Source organism: Octopus sinensis, linkage group LG14, assembly GCF_006345805.1.
Source record: "Octopus sinensis linkage group LG14, ASM634580v1, whole genome shotgun sequence".
NCBI classification, from domain to species: Eukaryota; Metazoa; Mollusca; class Cephalopoda; order Octopoda; family Octopodidae; genus Octopus; species Octopus sinensis.
The window spans coordinates 36,093,771-36,111,824 of record NC_043010.1 but is presented as its reverse complement, the minus strand read 5'-3'; the positions used below and the strand labels follow the sequence as shown (position 1 = coordinate 36,111,824).

Here is an 18,054-nt window from a genome sequence, read left to right as displayed (position 1 = left end):
ATACACTTTTCCATTAGTGGCAATTCCGTTTGCCAATTTAAATTAAAAAATGATTTTTATTTATTTGCAAGAATTATTATTATTATTAAGGTAGTGCGCTGGCAGAATCATTATTACACTGGGGAAAATACTTAGCGACATTTCTTCCAACTTCAATTGCAACTGGGATCAACCTTTGCCTTTCATCCTTTTGGGGGTCGATAAAATAAATACCAGTGAAGTACTGGGGGTCAATGTAATCGACTTATCTCCTCCCCGAACTTGCTGACCTTGTGCCAAAATTTGAAACCATTATTATTATTATTATTATTATGGTGGTGTTACCATACTGGGCTAAGCAGCATTTCTTCCGACACTCTATATTCTGAGTTCAAATGCTGCTGGAGTCAATATTGCCTGTCATCCTCTCAGAGTCAACTACTGCATGTCAGAGGGAGCAATATGGTCCCTCAACCAGACCAAAGCATGACCTAGCTGTGGTTCTCAACTGGGGTCCTTATGGCCCTTGGAGATCCATATAAGATTTTGTTGTTAGACTTTATCTGCAATTAATCAGTTATACTTCTACAATACAGTGAATATATTTTTTTTATACAATTTCTAATAATACATAGGTGCAGGAGTGGCTGTGTGGTAGGTAGCTTGCTATATATATATATAATATATATATATATATATATATATATAATATATATATATATATATGTGTGTTTGTGTGTCTGTGTTTGTCCCACCCCACTCCAACATTGCTTGACAACCAATGCTGGTGTGTTTACGTCCACGTAACTTAGCGGTTCGGCAAAAGTGACTGATAGAATAGGTACTAGGCTTACAAAGAATATATCCTGGGGTTGATTTGCTCGACTAAAGGTGGTGCTCCAGCGTGGCTGCAGTCAAATGACTGGAACAAGTAAAAGAGTATATCTAATTATAAAAATATAAGATTTCTTTAAACATCGAATGGCTGTGGTGGAGTCCATCCAAGTAAAATAGGAACTGAAGAGGTCCACAGGCAAAAAATGGTTGAGAACCACTGGAGATAATAACTTTGATTTCACTCTGCCAAACCTTAACTAAAAACAGTTAATTAACTAAACTTAATTAACTTTAGTCGATTATCTTAAAGCTAATTAAACTAAGGAAATTCTTAACAGTGTGAGACTGTTGTTAGGAATGTGAAAATAATTATAATCCAAGATATAACTTTAGTAACGTAACAGACCTACTACTACTAATAGTAATAATAATCCTTTCTAATATTTTTGGGAAGGGGCCAAGTTGATTGCTTCAACCCTAGTGCTCAAATGGTACTTATTTTAACCCTTTAGCATTGAGATTACCCTGTCAAAAGTAATCTTATTTATTACTCTCTCTCTTTACTTGTTTCAGTCATTTGACTGTGGCCATGCTGAAGCACCGCCTTCAATCGAGCAACTCGACCCCGGGACTTATTCTTTTGTAAGCCCAGTACTTATTCTATCGGTCTCTTTTGCCGAACCGCATAGTAACGGGGACATAAACACACCAGCATCAGTTGTCAAGCAATGCTAGGGGGACAAACACAGACACACAAACACACACATGCATATATATATATATATATATACATATATACGACGGGCTTCTTTTCAGTTTCCGTCTACCAAATCCACTCACAAGGCTTTGGTCGGCCAGAGGCTATAGTAGAAGACACTTGCCCAAGGTGCCACGCAGTGGGACTGAACCCGGAACCATGTGGTTGGTAAACAAGCTACTTATCACACAGCCACTCCTTCATATTGTGTTGTATTAATGCATTATCTCATAGCTTTGAGATTTTGATGAAGTAACTCTTAATTTTTAGAATGATATTATAAAAATTGTAGGGTTGGTGTGAGAGGCCATCTGGCTAGTTTGGGCATAAAAAAGGTAGAATATTTTAGCCGAATATGGCCGTTTAAATACTAAAGGCTTAATTACCCTGAGAGGCTAAGTCGACTTTGGTAGAGTTTGAACTCGGAATGTCAAGACAAAAGAAATTCTGCTAAACATTTTGTCTAGCATGTTACTGGTTCTGCCAGGTTGCTGTCTTAGTACTATAACTGCAATATGACGATTTCTTACATTGGCTCAAGGCCTTGAATTTTGGAGAAAGGGAACAATGGATTATATTAACCACAGTACATGGCTAGTGTTTTGTTTTATCAACCCTGCAAAGGATGAAATGTAAAGGTGACTTCATTGGTATTTGAACTCTGACTGTAAAGAGATGAAAGAAATACTGCAAGACATTTTATCTGACATTAACAATAATGATCACTTCTAATTTAGGTATAAGGATAGTTCTAATGATAATAATGGTTTCAAATTTTGGCACAGGGCCAGCAATTTCAGTGGCGGTGGCTAGTTGATTGTATCAACCCCAGTGTTCAACTGGTACTCATTTTATCGACGTCGAAATTATGAAAGGCAGTCAACCTTGGTGGAATTTGAACTCGGAACATAAAGATGAACAAAATGCAGTTAAGAATTTTGCCTAATGTGTTAACAGTTCTGCCAGCTCGATGCCTTACTTCTAATGATAATGACAGATATTTTCATTTACATTACACTCTGTTTAGGTCGATCTCTCATCCTATTCTCAGATATGTACATATTGTAGTAAGGAGTACACCTAATTAGATCAAACCCTTGAAAGATAAAGTCAACTGTGATGGTATTGGATGGAGCTCAGAAGCATCACTACAATATTATGGATTTTTAACATAAGCTCAAGGCCACACATTTTAGTGGTGGAAAGTAGATTTAATTGCCTCCATGAATATCCTAACATGGAGCATAAAGGGACATAACTAAATACATAAAGCTTTTATCTAACTCCCTGCCAGCAACAGCTGTTGCTGCTGGTGCTGCTACTACTATTACTAATGATAATAATGATTATTTCTAATTTTGGTATAGGGCCAGCAATTTTTGAGGTGGTGGTGGGGCTTGTTCATTATACTGATCCCAGGACTTGCCTGATATTTATTTTATCAACTCCAAAAGGCTGAAAGGCGAAGTTGTCCTCTGAATGTGAACTCAGAACCTAAAGATAGATGAGATGTTGCTAAGCATTTTATCTGGTGTACTAGCAATTCTGCCAGCTCACCACCTTAATAATAATAATAATAATAATAATAATCATTTAACGTCCGCCTTCCATGCTAGCATGGATTGGATGATTTGACTGAGGACTGGCGAACCAGATGGCTGCACCAGGCTCCAATCTGATCTTGCAGAGTTTCTACAGTTGGATGCCCTTCCTAATGCCAACCACTCCGAGAGTGTAGTGGGTGCTTTTACATGCCACCGGCACAAGTATACTAACAATAATAATAATAATTAATACATTTTAATTTTAGCACAAGGCCAGCATTTTTTTTTTTTTTGAAAGTGGTGTTTAGTTGAATAAATTGATTCCAGTACTTGACTGGTTCCTCATTTTACCAACCCCAGAAAAAATGAATGGGCAATGTTACAAAGGTAGCATTTGAACTTGGAACATAAAGAGCCAGTACTAAGTACCACAAGGCATGTTATCTAACCTTAAACAATTCTGCTAATCTAATAATAATGATGATAATCCTTTCTACTAAAGGCACAAGGCCTGAAATTGTGGGGAGGGGATTAGTTGATTACATCAACCCCAGGTTTTCATTGGTACTTACTTTATTGACCCTGTAAGGATAAAAGGCGAAGTCGACCCCAGTGGAATTTGAACTCAGAACATAAGGATGGATGAAATGCCACTATGCATTTTGCCCAGCGTGCTAATGATTCTGCCAGCTTGCCACCTTGATGATAATGATAACGAGCACTCAGAGAGCACAAACCTCTGCCAAGGCAACACCAACATCCTGTCAATGATTTTTAAAATGAGAATATCTGAAATAAACTTGACTGCTCTCAAACTAGAATACTAAAAATGAACCCAACCACTCTCAAAAGTAAAAAAACAGGAAAAATAATCTGGTATCAGATTGGTCCCAAAATCTAATCAGTTCATGCCAGTCACGAATGTTTCATCCGAATCCATCTCTCAGTTCTTGAGATATCTTGTCCATGGACAAACAAATATGACTGAAAACAATACCCCTGCCTTCGCTAATGCAGAGGTAATAATTTCTTACTTAGATACACACCCACAAATTTTTGGGAAAGAAATAGGCAGTGAAATCAACCCCAATATGTGACAGATATTTTATTTTTGTCCACCCTAGAAGGATGAAAAGGCCAAGTGACTAAACACTGCAAAGCACTTTGTTCACTTTGCTGTTGATTGTACAATAAACATTTCTAAGATCAGCTCAAAAACAGAAATTTTTGATGTCTCAGTGAATCAATTCTGGCTTTATCGTTTGAGCTTATGACAGAATAGTGTGGCTTGAATGCCTTCATTCATAGGTTTACTTAACCCTTCTGGTACCAAATTGCCTAAGAGCACCTTGGTTGCATGATGCCAATTATTTGTTTTAAATCGATCTAAATCAAAACCTTATATTAAAAATTCTTGCTAATTTATGATCCAAACACTTGCGTGATAAAGTTATTTTATTAAATTTTTCATTATTTTCAAAATTTATTGTAACAGAGGTTGTGTATTCCATTAAAAATATGGTAACCGAAAGGTTAATTAGTGCTAACAACAACAATAACTTCATTGAAGTTGTATGGTTAGTTCTACAGTTCTCTAAGAAGTTCTTTAGTTGTGCAAGAACATGTTCTGGTAAGGTGCAGGCATGGCTGTGTGGCTAAGAAGTTTGCTGCCCGAATTCAGTCCCACTGCACTGCATCTTTAGCGAGTACCTTGTTCTTATAATCCTGGTCTGATCAATACCTTGTGAGTAGATTTGGTAGATAGAAGCCCATCATTGCATATATAGGGTGGCTTAAAAGTAGGTTTAGTTATTCAACTATCTATTTTGCATTCGTATATCAACAGTTTAGATCTTAATTATAAAAAAATATAAAACCATTATTCTATGCTAGTTTAGTTAATTGTAAGATAGAAATTTAAAATGCCTACATCATAACTGTAAACCTACTTTTGGGTCACCCTATATATATATATATATATATATATATATATATATATTTTGTATATATACATATATATATATATATATATATATATATATATATATATATATATTTTGTATATATACATATAGGCACAGGTATGGCTGTGTGGTAAGGAGCTTGCTTTCCCAACTCTATGCATGTGTGTGTGTTTGTGTGTCATTTTGACATTGCTTGACAGTTGTAAGCAAGTGTCCCTATCATACAAGCAGTGTTGTTCGTTTTCAATCTTCCATGGCCGATAATAGGGAAACATTGACTTGCTTTGAAATGAGAGAAATTTGGCAACAGAAAGGATATCCAAGCACAGAAAATCTGTCCCCAACAAATTCCATCTGACCCATGCAAGCATAGAAAAGTAGCCATTAAAATGATGATTATGGTTTGTTCACTCTCCCTTTCAATCCTCAGAGGCCCTCTTCCCAGGTTGGGCTGTTTCTTCCTTCAGAAAACACTGCATTATTGTAGAGCATAGTTATTGCCTCACTGAGGAGGTCCAATAAGGCCAAAACATGTTTGGAGTTTTCCTCCAAATGCTTACCAAAATATTCAAAGCAATCTAAAATCAATGATTAATATTGGTTTCAAATTTTTGTACAAGGCCAGCAAGTTCAGGTGAGGGGGGCAAACTGATTACATTGACCCCAGTGTTCAACTGGTACTTATTTTATCAACCCCAAGGATGAACAGTAAAACCAACCTCAGCAGAATTTGAACTCAGAATCTGAAGACATTAAATGCTGCTGCGCATTTTGCCTGGCATGCTAATAGTTCTGCCAGTTCATCGCCTTAATCAATGACTAATATCTCTCTCTTTTTACTTGTTTCAGTCATTTGACTGTGGCTATGATGGAGCACCGCCTTTAGTTGAGCAAATCGACCCCAGGACTTCTTCTTTGTAAGCCTAGTACTTATTCTATCGGCCATTTTTGCCGAACCGCTAAGTTACGAGTACGTAAACACACCATCATTGGTTGTCAAGCAATGTTGGGAGGACAAACACAGACACACAAACATATACATCCACATACATATATATACATATATATGACAAGCTTCTTTCAGTTTCTGTCTACCAAATCCACTCACAAGGCTTTGGTTGGCCTGAGGCTATAGTAGAAGACACTTGCCCAAGGTGACATGCAGTGAGACTGAACCAGGAACCATGTGACTGGTTAACAAGCTACTTACCACACAGCCACTCCTGCGCCTATTGTCATGTTTTCTTTTGACTTCATTGTATAATTATTTCAAGCTAGCTTTTTAATGTTCCTGGCAGTTAACCCATTAACATCAACTTGATTGTTGTGTTCTAAGTGCTTGTCTACCATTGGACTGCTCCCACATGTAGCTGTCCATCTATCCAGCCTGCCATAAACAGGAAAACCTTTAGCAGTTAAGTCATAAAGTACATCTGGATGACATCATCAAATCATGAGTTAATTGTGAAGTGATTGATTGTCAGTACTCAATGTTAGAGATTGTAGTAACAGTAGTAGTAGTAGTAATTGCAATTGAGATCTTAGTGGTATTAGTTGAATTAGTAATTGTGCCTTGTAGTAGTATCAGTGGTGGTTGTAGGATTAGTAATGGTAGTAGTAGTATTGATACTATGGCTGTAATAACTGCAATAGTACTTCTTTTATTCTTTTATTTGTTTCAGTATTTGACTGCGGCCGTGCTGGAGCACCGCCTTTAGTCGAGCAAATCGACCCCAAGACTTATTCTTTGTAAGCCTAGTACTTCTATCGGTCTCTCTTGCCAAACCGCTAACTGACGGGGACATAAACACACCAGCATCGGTTGGCAAGCAATGTGGGGGGACAAACACACACATCTATATGTAAATATACAATGGGCTTCTTTCAGTTTCTGTCTACCAAATCCACTCACAAGGCTTTGGTCAGCCCGAGGCTATAGTACAAAACACTTGCCCAAGGTGCCACGCAATGGGACTGAATCCAGAACCATGTAGCTGGTAAGCAAGCTACTTACCATACAGCCACTCCTCCACCTATTGATGTTATCCATATCAGTACTAGTAGTAATAGTGGTGGTAGTTGAAGTAGTAGTTGTAACTTGTAGTATCAATGATAGCTGTAGTAGTAGTAGTTGTTGCTGTAGTATTGATGCTCTTATGGTTGTTATAGCAGCAGTAGTAATGATGGTGTTGTTGTCGTCGTCATCATCATCATCATCATCATCAACAACAACAACATCTGTCCTTATGTTCTGAGTTCAAATTCCGCCGAGGTCAATGTTGCCTTTCATCCTTTCAAGATTGATAAATTAAGTACCAGTGATACACTGGGGTCAATGTAATCTAATTACCCTCTCCTGCGAACTTGCTGGCCTTGTGCCAAAATTTAAAACCATTATTATTATTAATAATAGTAGTTGTAGGAGTAAGTGATGTAATACATGTTTGAAATAGTGGTAGTAGGAGTTGTGACTAGGAGTAGCAGTAAGAGTTTGTGACTCTGGGTAGTAGTGGGAGTTGTAACTTGTGGTAGCTGTGACTTAGTGATAGGTGATGGTGGTAGTTGTAACAAGTCTGTTACTAATTGTAACTATTGAAATAGTTGTAGTGGCAGCAGCAGCAGTAGTAATAGTAATAGTAGTAGTTTCATTGCTATTTTGGTTTACTTTTGTTTTAGTATTTCTGCAACAAAGTGTAGAGTAACAGGATGTGCCGGGGGTGAGGAGGAGGAGGAGGAGATGGTTGTTGGGTGGTGGTGGTGGTGGTGGTGAAGGTGTGGAGGGGGATTGTAATGGTGTGGTTCGATTTTATGTCATCACTGCTGTTTTCATCACCACTGCCGGCATCATCACTGCCAGCATCATCACTGCCAGCATCATCACTGCCAGCATCATCACTGCCAGCATCATCACCATCATTACCGTCACCACCATTGCCACCACTATCACAGTCATGGCGACTTTCACCACTACCACCACCACCACCACCACCACCACCGTCATCACTGCCACCACTGTCTTCATCATCATAATTTATAATTCCAGCATCACAGTTATCAATAGCATCATCACCATCGTCAACCATAATCATCATCACCACCACCACCATCATCATCATCATAATTTATATTACCACCACCATGCCCCCCCCCCAACTCATCGCCACCACCCCCACTAGCATTGTTATGATCGCTGCCGCCAACATTATCATTGTTTTCGCAACCACCACCACCACCACCACCACCACGAATCACAACAGCATGTTTAATGATGCAAGTCAGTATGCATGCAGCAGGTGCAGCTTCCCTTTCTCCTTCCCCCACCCCACTGCACCTTGAAGTTACATGCATGAGTCAGGCTGGCCATAGCCTGATCCTTCTTGTGGTGGTGGTAGGAGGAGGAGGAGGAGGAGGAGGAAGTATTAGCAGTTGTCATGATGGTGGTGGTGATGATGGTGATGATGATGATAAGGATGATGGCAGTCGGCGGGGGATAGCCTTACTGCTACTTTAGCTGTTACCATCTCCACTACCATTACTACTACTACTACTACTATTTCGAGCCATTGACAGCGTCTCTACCTGGTTTCTTGGCCTGTTAGAAATAGCAGCCAAATCTCCCTCAAATCACACTGTACTGCCTTTACAAAAATAAGGATTCATTAGGTAATGTAATCTATTATGCACTCTGAATATAAATGGCATGGTCATGGCTGGAATGTTCCATCATATAATGGACCACTTGATCAGAATTGAACTCGGGCTAAACAAAAACAATAATGATGACTACTACCATTGCTTTTTCTATAACTACTGCTACTACTACTACTATGCTATTACTATGTTTACTCAAAGCCTTTAAGTGATTTGCTCTGCTTGCTAGAAATGATAACTAAATTGCCCCAAAATCACACCCTGGTACCTTGATTAATGAAGGCTGCATTGGACAGTGAAATGCTTGATAGACAAATAGGTTTTGATATTAATGGCATCAAAGCTTTAGCTCCTCGTGGGATGCTCGGTCAGGGTTGACCTGGTGCTATACAACAACTATTATTACTGGTAATAATAATAATTATTATTATTATTTCAAATTTTGGCACAAGGCCAGCAAGTTCGGGAAAGGGGTCAAGTAGTTACATTGACCCCAGTCCTCAACTAGTACTTATTTTATTGACCTCTAAAAGATGAAAAGTCAGTCTCAGCAAAATTTGAACTTAGAATGTAAAGATGGATGAAATATCACTAAACATCTTTCCTGGCATACTAACAATTCTGCCATCTTGCTGCCCTTAATAATAATAATGATAATAATAATCATCCTTTCTACTGGAAGCACAAGGCCTCAAATTTGGTGGTGGTGGTTTTATCACAAGAGTAGCAATTTTGGGGGAGGGGATAAGTTGATTACATTGAGCCCCCCCCCCAGTGTTCAACTGGTACTTATTTTATTGACCCCGGAAGGATGAAAGGCAAAGTCGACCTTGGCGGAACTTGAACCCAGAACGTACGGATGGGAAAAGAAGCCCGTCGTATATATATATATATATATATAATGTGTGTGTTTGTTCCCCCAACATGGCTTGACAACCGATGCTAGTGTGTTTATGTCCCCGTAACTTAGAGGTTCGGCAAAAGAGACCGACAGAATAAGTCCTGGGGTCGATTTGTTCAACTTTAGGTGGTGCTCTAGCATGGCTGCAGTCAAATGACTGAGACAAGTAAAAGAGTAAGAGTAATAGAATTACCCAAACTTTCTGCTATAAGCAGAAAGCCTAAGATTTTGGTGGGAGAGGCTTAGGTAATTACATCAACTCAAGTGCTCAATTGGTAGTCATTTTATTGAGAGAAGGGCAAAAGAATGTCTTTGCTATTAACCATGAAGTGTTCACATAACCATTGGGACATTATCGGATAATATAATGTAGGATTACATAAAGGAGCATGTAAGAAAGAACAGTAAAATAAACCCTAACAATAACCCTTTCTACTATAGGCACAAGGCCTGAAATTTTGGGGGAAGGTTGGCTAGTTAATGAATTCCAACAATAATAATAGAAACAAGAGCACTCAGAGAGCACAAACATCCTCCAAAGCAACACCAATGTCCTCTCAACTATTAGTCGGAGATAATTTTTAAGATGAGAATATCTGAAATAAATTCAACCTGCTCTCAGAAATAAGAATACTAAAAATGAACCCGATCGCTCTCGAAAATTAAGTAAAAAAAAAAAAGGAAAAATAGTCCAGAATCCTTGTCTGGTACCAGATCGATCCCAAAATCTAATCAGTTTGTGTCATTCATGAGGCCAAACATCCCTGAAACTTTCATGGGAATCCATCCAGCGGTTCTTGAGATACCTTGCCTACGGAAAAAAAAAAAAAAAAAATTAACAAACATGACTGAAAACAATACCTCTGCCTGTAGTTGGGTTAATTTCTAAGAAATTAAACCCATTAGATTTCAACTGTACATATTGCTGCCAGGAGCTAGCACGCCAATCATAAAGTCAATTGATTGTAAGTCAGATAGGTTACAAGTCAGCAACAACCTGTAATTTTTTTCTAATTTTGGCAGAAAAGCTCAATCACATGAACCCCTGTGCGGAACTGTTACTTATTCTACAGACCTCAAAAGTCCTCTGGTACAGACCATCTAGTCGATTCTTGCTTACCACAAACCATCTATAGAATGTCGATTAATCATTTCTATTATAGGCACAAAGCCTGAAATTTGGGGAAGTGGGATAGTCAACCTCAGTATTCAACTGGAAATTTTTGGGAAGGTGTTTAGTCAGTTACATTGACCTTGACAGGACAAAAGGCAAAATCAACCATGGCAGAATTTGAACTCAGAATGTTCAGACAGATGAAATGCTTCTAAACATTTTGTCTGGCATGATCACAATTCTGCTAACTCGCCACCTTAATAATAATAATAATAATAATGATCCTTTCTACTAAAGGCACAAGGCCTGAAATTTTGGGGAAGGGACTAGTTGATTACATCAACCCCAGTGTTTCACTGGTGCTTAATATATCAACCCCGAAAGGATGAAAGGTAAAGTTGACCTCAGTGGAACTTGAACTAAGAACATAGCGACAGGTGAAATATCGCTAAGCATTTTGTCCAGCATGCTAACAATTCTGCCAGTTTACTGCCTTAATAATAATAATTATTTCAAATTTTTGCCTCAAGGGCAACAATTTTGGGGGAGGGGATGAGTCAATTACATTGTCCTCCAAAAGAGATGAAAGGCAAAGTCGACTTTGGTGGAATTTTAACTCAGAATGTAGTGATGGGTGAAATACTGCTAAGCATTTTGTCCAGCGTGCTAACAATTCTGCCTGCTCACTGCCTTAATAATAATAATAATATCATATAGTCCAACCCATGCTAGCATGGAAAGCGGATGTTAAAAGATGATGATGATCATGAGACCTGAAATTTTCGGGGAGTGTGTAAGTTGATTATATTGACTCCAGTGCTTGACTGGTACTACTTCCATCGACCCTGAAAAGATGAAAGGCAAAGTTAACCTCAGCAGAATTTGAACCGAGAACATAATTTAATGTCAGAAGAAAAGCTACTAAGCATTTTGTCCGACACACAAAACATTCACCACTCTAAGCAACAATAATGATTTCTATGCAGACAGGCAAAATGCCACCGCTTCGTAGGAACAAGATGTAATCAATTAAACTAACTAGTACTTTGTTTATCGACCTTGACGAGATGAATAGCAAAGTTGATAAGCAGGATTCAGAATGTAAAGAGATAAAGCTAAATAAATACTGAAAGGCACGTTGTATTTGTTTCACTTCATCACTACTCAGAGTTTGTTATGCTTAGTTGCTGTCCTTCAAGCAACGTTGTGGAGAAGTGATTCATCACTTTTAATGAGTAAATTTATACATATTTGTGTGTGTGTGTGTATCTATATAATGTATAGCTATATACAAATTATGTATTTGTGTATGTACAATCATTCGTTTACAATGTATTTGTGTGCATGTGTATGTACATACATACACACACACGTATATACATTCACACACACACACATATATATATACTAGCAGTATCGCCTGGCGTTGCTCGGGTTTGTAAGGGAAATAACTATATAAGCATTTTTAGAGAGTTATAGTCCAAAAATAGCAAAAAAATGCATTAAAAATGGAAAAAAAATTATGGTAAATTTTTTAAAACATCGTTGACTCATTGTAGACATTTTTAGAGAGTTACTTCCCTTATATAATAGCGAAAAAAATGCATTAAAATGGAAAAAAATTATGGTAAATTTTTTTTTAAATCGTAGACTCATCGTAGACGCGCGCTAATACCCAGAAGGGCTCAATATAAATCACGACTATAAGATACCCGGTTTTGGTTAAACTGCACTGCAAAATGTGGGAGTAGTTAGGAATCTAAATCGTAGGAGACAGACACACAACTTCACTTTTATATATAAAGATATACATACATATATACATACATACATATATGCATATTATGTATTTGTGTGGTGTGTGTATATATATATATATAATTTTTTAGTGAAGTTACTATTAGCATCTAACTCTTAATCGTAGTGAATCCTTTTTCTAATTAATATTCACATTTTAAAAATATTTTATAATTACAAAAACATGTATCACTATCATCATTTAACATCCCCTTTTCCATGCTGGCATGGGTTGAACTGCTTGGATGCACACATACACACACATACAAGTAATACTAATTCTGCTGCTGCTAATAATCTTCATAGTAATAAGTTTCAAATTTGGGCGCAAGACCAGCAATTCCAGGGGAGGGAGTGACTCGATTACATACCCCCTCCCCCCAGTACCCATCTGGTACTTATTTTACCGACTCCAAAAGGATGAAAGGCAAAAATCGACCTCAGCAGAATTTGAACTAAATGAAAAGACGGACGAAATGCCACTAAGCATTTTGTCGTTAACGACTCGGCCAGCGTGCCACTTTCATCATTATCATCATAATTTCTCAGCCTTAATTTCCTTTTTCTCTCTTTTCCTGTCCAATTCGAGTTTATCTGATCTTTTCCATTCTTGTTTTACTGGTATTTATTTCATTGACTGTAGTGGGATTTGAACCAATAATTTTTCGAGTTGAATTTAAGTACTTTTATCAATACCACTGCCGTTGTCACACAACCACACTCCCAACACCATTGTCATCATCAATATGCCACATTCCTGCTCTCAAACAGCATCATCCCATAGCCTCTCGACATACTTGAAATAGCAGCTAACTACACATCAAGTCAGACGCCTCTGTCTGAAAAAAATAATGGAAAGACACAGTGAACAATGTACTCCTATATTATTTTTGGGGTAGATAACATAATGGGCTGGTCATGACTGGAATGCCTTTCATCATAGGCCTGCCCCCCACCTCCACTTAAAAGAACACCAATAATCAATATTACCATCCTCAGCATCACTGTAAACCACCACCACCACCATCACCACCACCAAAACATTACCACTTCCCATCATTGCCGATCAGCATCCACACCACCACCACCACCACCTTTGCTGTCAACACTATTACTGAGCCATTGAAAGAGTCTTTATGTGGTCGACTGACCTGCTAGAAATAGAAGCTAAATCTCTCAAATCACACCCTAGCTTTTGGAAAAGGGATCACAAACACACACACATGCACACACTGTCTTAAATATCCTATATATCCTACTTCTGAAAATAAGACAGAACGGTCACAGCTGGAATGCCTTTGGCCTTTATAGGTCTACTTAGTTTAATCTGACCTAGGGCTAACCAACAATAACAGTGTTATCGTCATCACCACCACCGCCACCACCACCATCCTACTGTCTTAAATGAGGGAAAAATAAAATCCATTAGATAATGTAGTTCTATGTAGGCACGGGCATGGCTGTGTGGTTAGAAGCTTCCCAACTGCATGGGTCTGGGTTCTGTCCCACAGCGTGGCATCTTGAACAAGTGCCTTCTACTATACCCTTGGGCTGACCAAAGCCTTGTGTATAGATTTGGTAGACGGAAACTGAAAGAAGCCCATCGTGTGTGTGTGTCTTCGTGTTTGTCCCTCATCATTGCTTGACAACCAGTGTTGATGTGTTTACAACCCTGTGACTTAGTGGTTCAGCAAAAGAGACCAACAGAATAAGTACCAGGCGTAAAAAAATAAGTCCTGGAGTTGGTTCGTTTGACTAAAATTTTTCAAGTTAGTGCCCCAGCATGGCCACAGTCTAATGACCGAGACAAATAAAAGGTAAAAGATATTGTAAAAGACAGGGTGGTCATGGTTGGAATGCCTTTGATCATAGGCTTGCTTGTATAGGATTGAGCTGCAGCTAAGCACCACCAACACCACCATCATTATCACCATCATCACCAAAGCACCAACATCATTGCTACCCCCATCATTACCACCACCATCCAAGACTATAACCAATACTGCCACATTTCCACCACCATCCGAGACCATAACCAATACTACCACATCTCCACCACTGACATCACTATATAGAAACAACACCACAACTACCACTACTACATCTCCACTCACACCAACACCACCATCAACGCCACTACCAAGATCACTATCAACATCATCATCAGTGCTACTATCAATACCACAAGTTGAAACAAACATCTGCATGACCTTCATATGTTTACAGTATTGAAACAGCTGGCATGTTAGTTTTTCACATCACACCACCTCCTTACACTCACAGATTACACACACACAGAGTCACCTACACATCGATTGATGCACACATATAGGTGTGCACTGACACACGCACAGACTGGCACACACACACATATATATATGTAGAAAGACAGACATATGCACACAGATTACATACACTTACAGACTGTCACACATTCATTGGCAAACACACACACATATATAGGAAGACAAGTACATGCAAACATACTAACAAATATACACACATACAGAAAGCAGGTACAAACAGATAGGCATATACATACATGATGACGGACACACACAGACACTCATACACATAGAAACGCACGCATAAACCCACAGACAGACATACATAAACACACATAGCCAGACACACATATATATATATATATAGAGAGAGAGAGAGACGAACATATGCACACACACACATCTAGATGAACATTCATAAACACAGTCACAGATACATGCATGCACACATCATACAGATAGCTGGACACACACTCATAGAGATATACACACACAGAAAAATACACAAATGCACAGAATACATACACACACACACACACATACAAACATATTCACAGAGTTACAGAACAACACACACACTTATATACAATCATTTCCAAACACACGCACTCACACACACTCTTTCATTCACTGCTGATAGACACACACACACACACACATACACACACACACACATACACACAGTCACAGTAATACACACACACCCACATATTAGCAGACAGAAACATTTATGCACAAATATATACACATGCTGATAGACATACTGTACACAGCAACGCGCACACACACACACACAAAGTCTAGCCATATGATGACACATACACACATACAATACATACACATGCATTGATTCTAGCCAGATGAAGACACACATGTACTACTATACATGCATACATCCAAAATGCACATACATTTACAATTTAAAAATATTGTGTCATAAATTCACATATGCACACTCACATGTGCATTGAATGTGGACTATACATACATACATACACGTTCGCAATATTCTTTTATTCTTTTATTTGTTTCAGTCATCTTGATTGCAGCCATGCTGGAGCACCGCCTTTAGTCGAGCAAATTGACCCCAGGACTTATTCTTTGTAAGCCCAGTACTTATTCTATCAGTCTCTTTGCCAAACTGCTAAGTTACGAGGGCATAAACACACCAGCATCAGTTGTCAAGCAATGTTGGGGGGACAAACACAGACACACAGATATATATATATATCAAAATGTGACTGCATGTATATCGTTGGCGTCTTCCCTTCCTTGGATCTTTCCTTTTCCTATGTTTCTGACGAAGAGCTCCACTCGAAACGTTAAATCCTCCTTCTTTCTTTTCTTTCCTGAGTGTCCAATAACACTATACTTGTTCCACATCCTCGCGTTGTGTTTTCATGTTTGGATTAACTATACACACACACACACACATATATACATACATACACAATGGGCTTCTTTCAGTTTCCATCTACCAAATTGACTCACAAGGCTTTAGTAGAAGACACTTGCCCAAGGTGCTTCACAGTGGGACTGAACCCAGAACCATGTGGTTGGTAAGCAAGCTACTTACCACACAGCCACTCCTGTGCCTATTGTTCACATATAGTCTCTCACATACTGGTACATGCTCTCATGTGAACCATATATATATATATACATTGACATATACATTCCTATGTACCCCCACTGTGGATTGTACATACATACACTTTCACAATATCTTTCAAATATATCTAGCCACACACACACAATGTACATTTAATGCTGACTACATACATATATGTTCACAATATCAATCACACTCATATATATAGTCACACACTTATACACACCTAATGCTTCCATATAATAAACATATATAAAAAATATAATTAATGGATTCCAGTGATTCAGGTCAGTGGTTCCCAACCATTTTTCTGTCTACAAACCCTTTTGATTTCCTGTTTCACTCAGGTGGCCCCCCCCACCATAGCCATTGGATGTTTAAAAAACATCTTATTGTATTTTCATAATTAAAGGTGTAGGAGTGGCTGTGTGGTAAGTAGCTTGCTTACCCACCACATGGTTTCAGGTTCAGTCCCACTGTGTGACACCTTGGGCAAGTGCCTTCTACTATAGCCTTGGGCTGATCAAAGCCTTGTGTGTGCAGTTGGTAGACAGAGACAGAAAGAAGCCCATCGTATGTATATATATATGTATATGTGTATGTGTATATATATATATATATATATATATATATATATATATTATTAGTGAATTGAAGAACGAAGATTGAACAGAAATCGTTTTATTGCATTCTACAACGTGTTTCGAAAGGCACAATTTACCAATTCCGATTGAATAATGAGACCATATTGTGTCTTTCTCTTCAGGAAGAAATAGGAAATCCGTTGGAAAAAACAAAAACAGAACAGAGGCGGAGCAAAACAAATCGAACGAGGCTCCTAAGCTCCTTAGTTTGGCCATGGGCTCTTAGGAGCCTCGTTCGATTTGTTTTGCTCCGCCTCTGTTCTGTTTTTGTTTTTTCCAACGGATTTCCTATTTCTTCCTGAAGAGAAAGACACAATATGGTCTCATTATTCAATCGGAATTTGGTAAATTGTGCCTTTCGAAACACGTGTAGAATGCAATAAAACGATTTCTGTTCAATCTTCGTTCAACTCCATTTCTTCAATTCACTAATAATATTAAAATTCAATTATCCGCACCAACGCACGGTTGCAACACCATATGGTTGTACCTCCAACCGTGCTGTCTTCTGCTGTAATTTTTGCTACCAAGGTATCGGTTAAACTTTTGATTAATCTGCAACAAGATTATTCATCTTTCTATTTCACAAAATATATATATATATATATATATGGGTGGCACGTAAAAAGCACTCACTACACTCACGAAGTGGTTGGCGTTAGGAAGGGCATCCAGCCGTAGAAACACTGCCAGATCAGACTGGGCCTGATGCAGCCTTCTGGCTTCACAGGCCCCCGTTGAACCGTCCAACCCATGCTAGCATGGAAAGCGGACGCTAAATGATGATGATGAGATATATATATATATATATATATATATATAGGGAGAATTCACAAAAAAACTAAAGACGAAGACAAGTGGTGTAGACAACAAACAGATGTATTAGTTTAACGCTTGGGAAGTGATGTATATGTTTGTGCGTCTGTGTTTGTCCCCCACTATCACTTGACAAGCGATGCTGGTGTGTTC

General features: G+C 38.4%; 1 protein-coding gene across 6 annotated transcripts in view; it reads left to right on the top strand.

Annotated features, from left to right (window-relative positions):
- LOC115219470 (allantoicase) overlaps window positions 1-18,054 on the top strand; it is a 97,273-nt gene that overhangs the window by 43,556 nt on the left and 35,663 nt on the right. For 2 of the 6 annotated variants that reach the window (XM_036508879.1, XM_036508875.1), the window contains exon 1: window positions 16,708-16,719. The exons of 3 other annotated variants lie outside the window; for them this stretch is intronic. The gene's annotated coding sequence lies outside the window, so the exon portion shown is untranslated. Of the gene's footprint in view, window positions 1-10,922; window positions 10,938-16,707; window positions 16,720-18,054 lie in introns of those variants that run through there. One more of the 6 variants, XM_036508877.1, reaches the window with a different exon arrangement.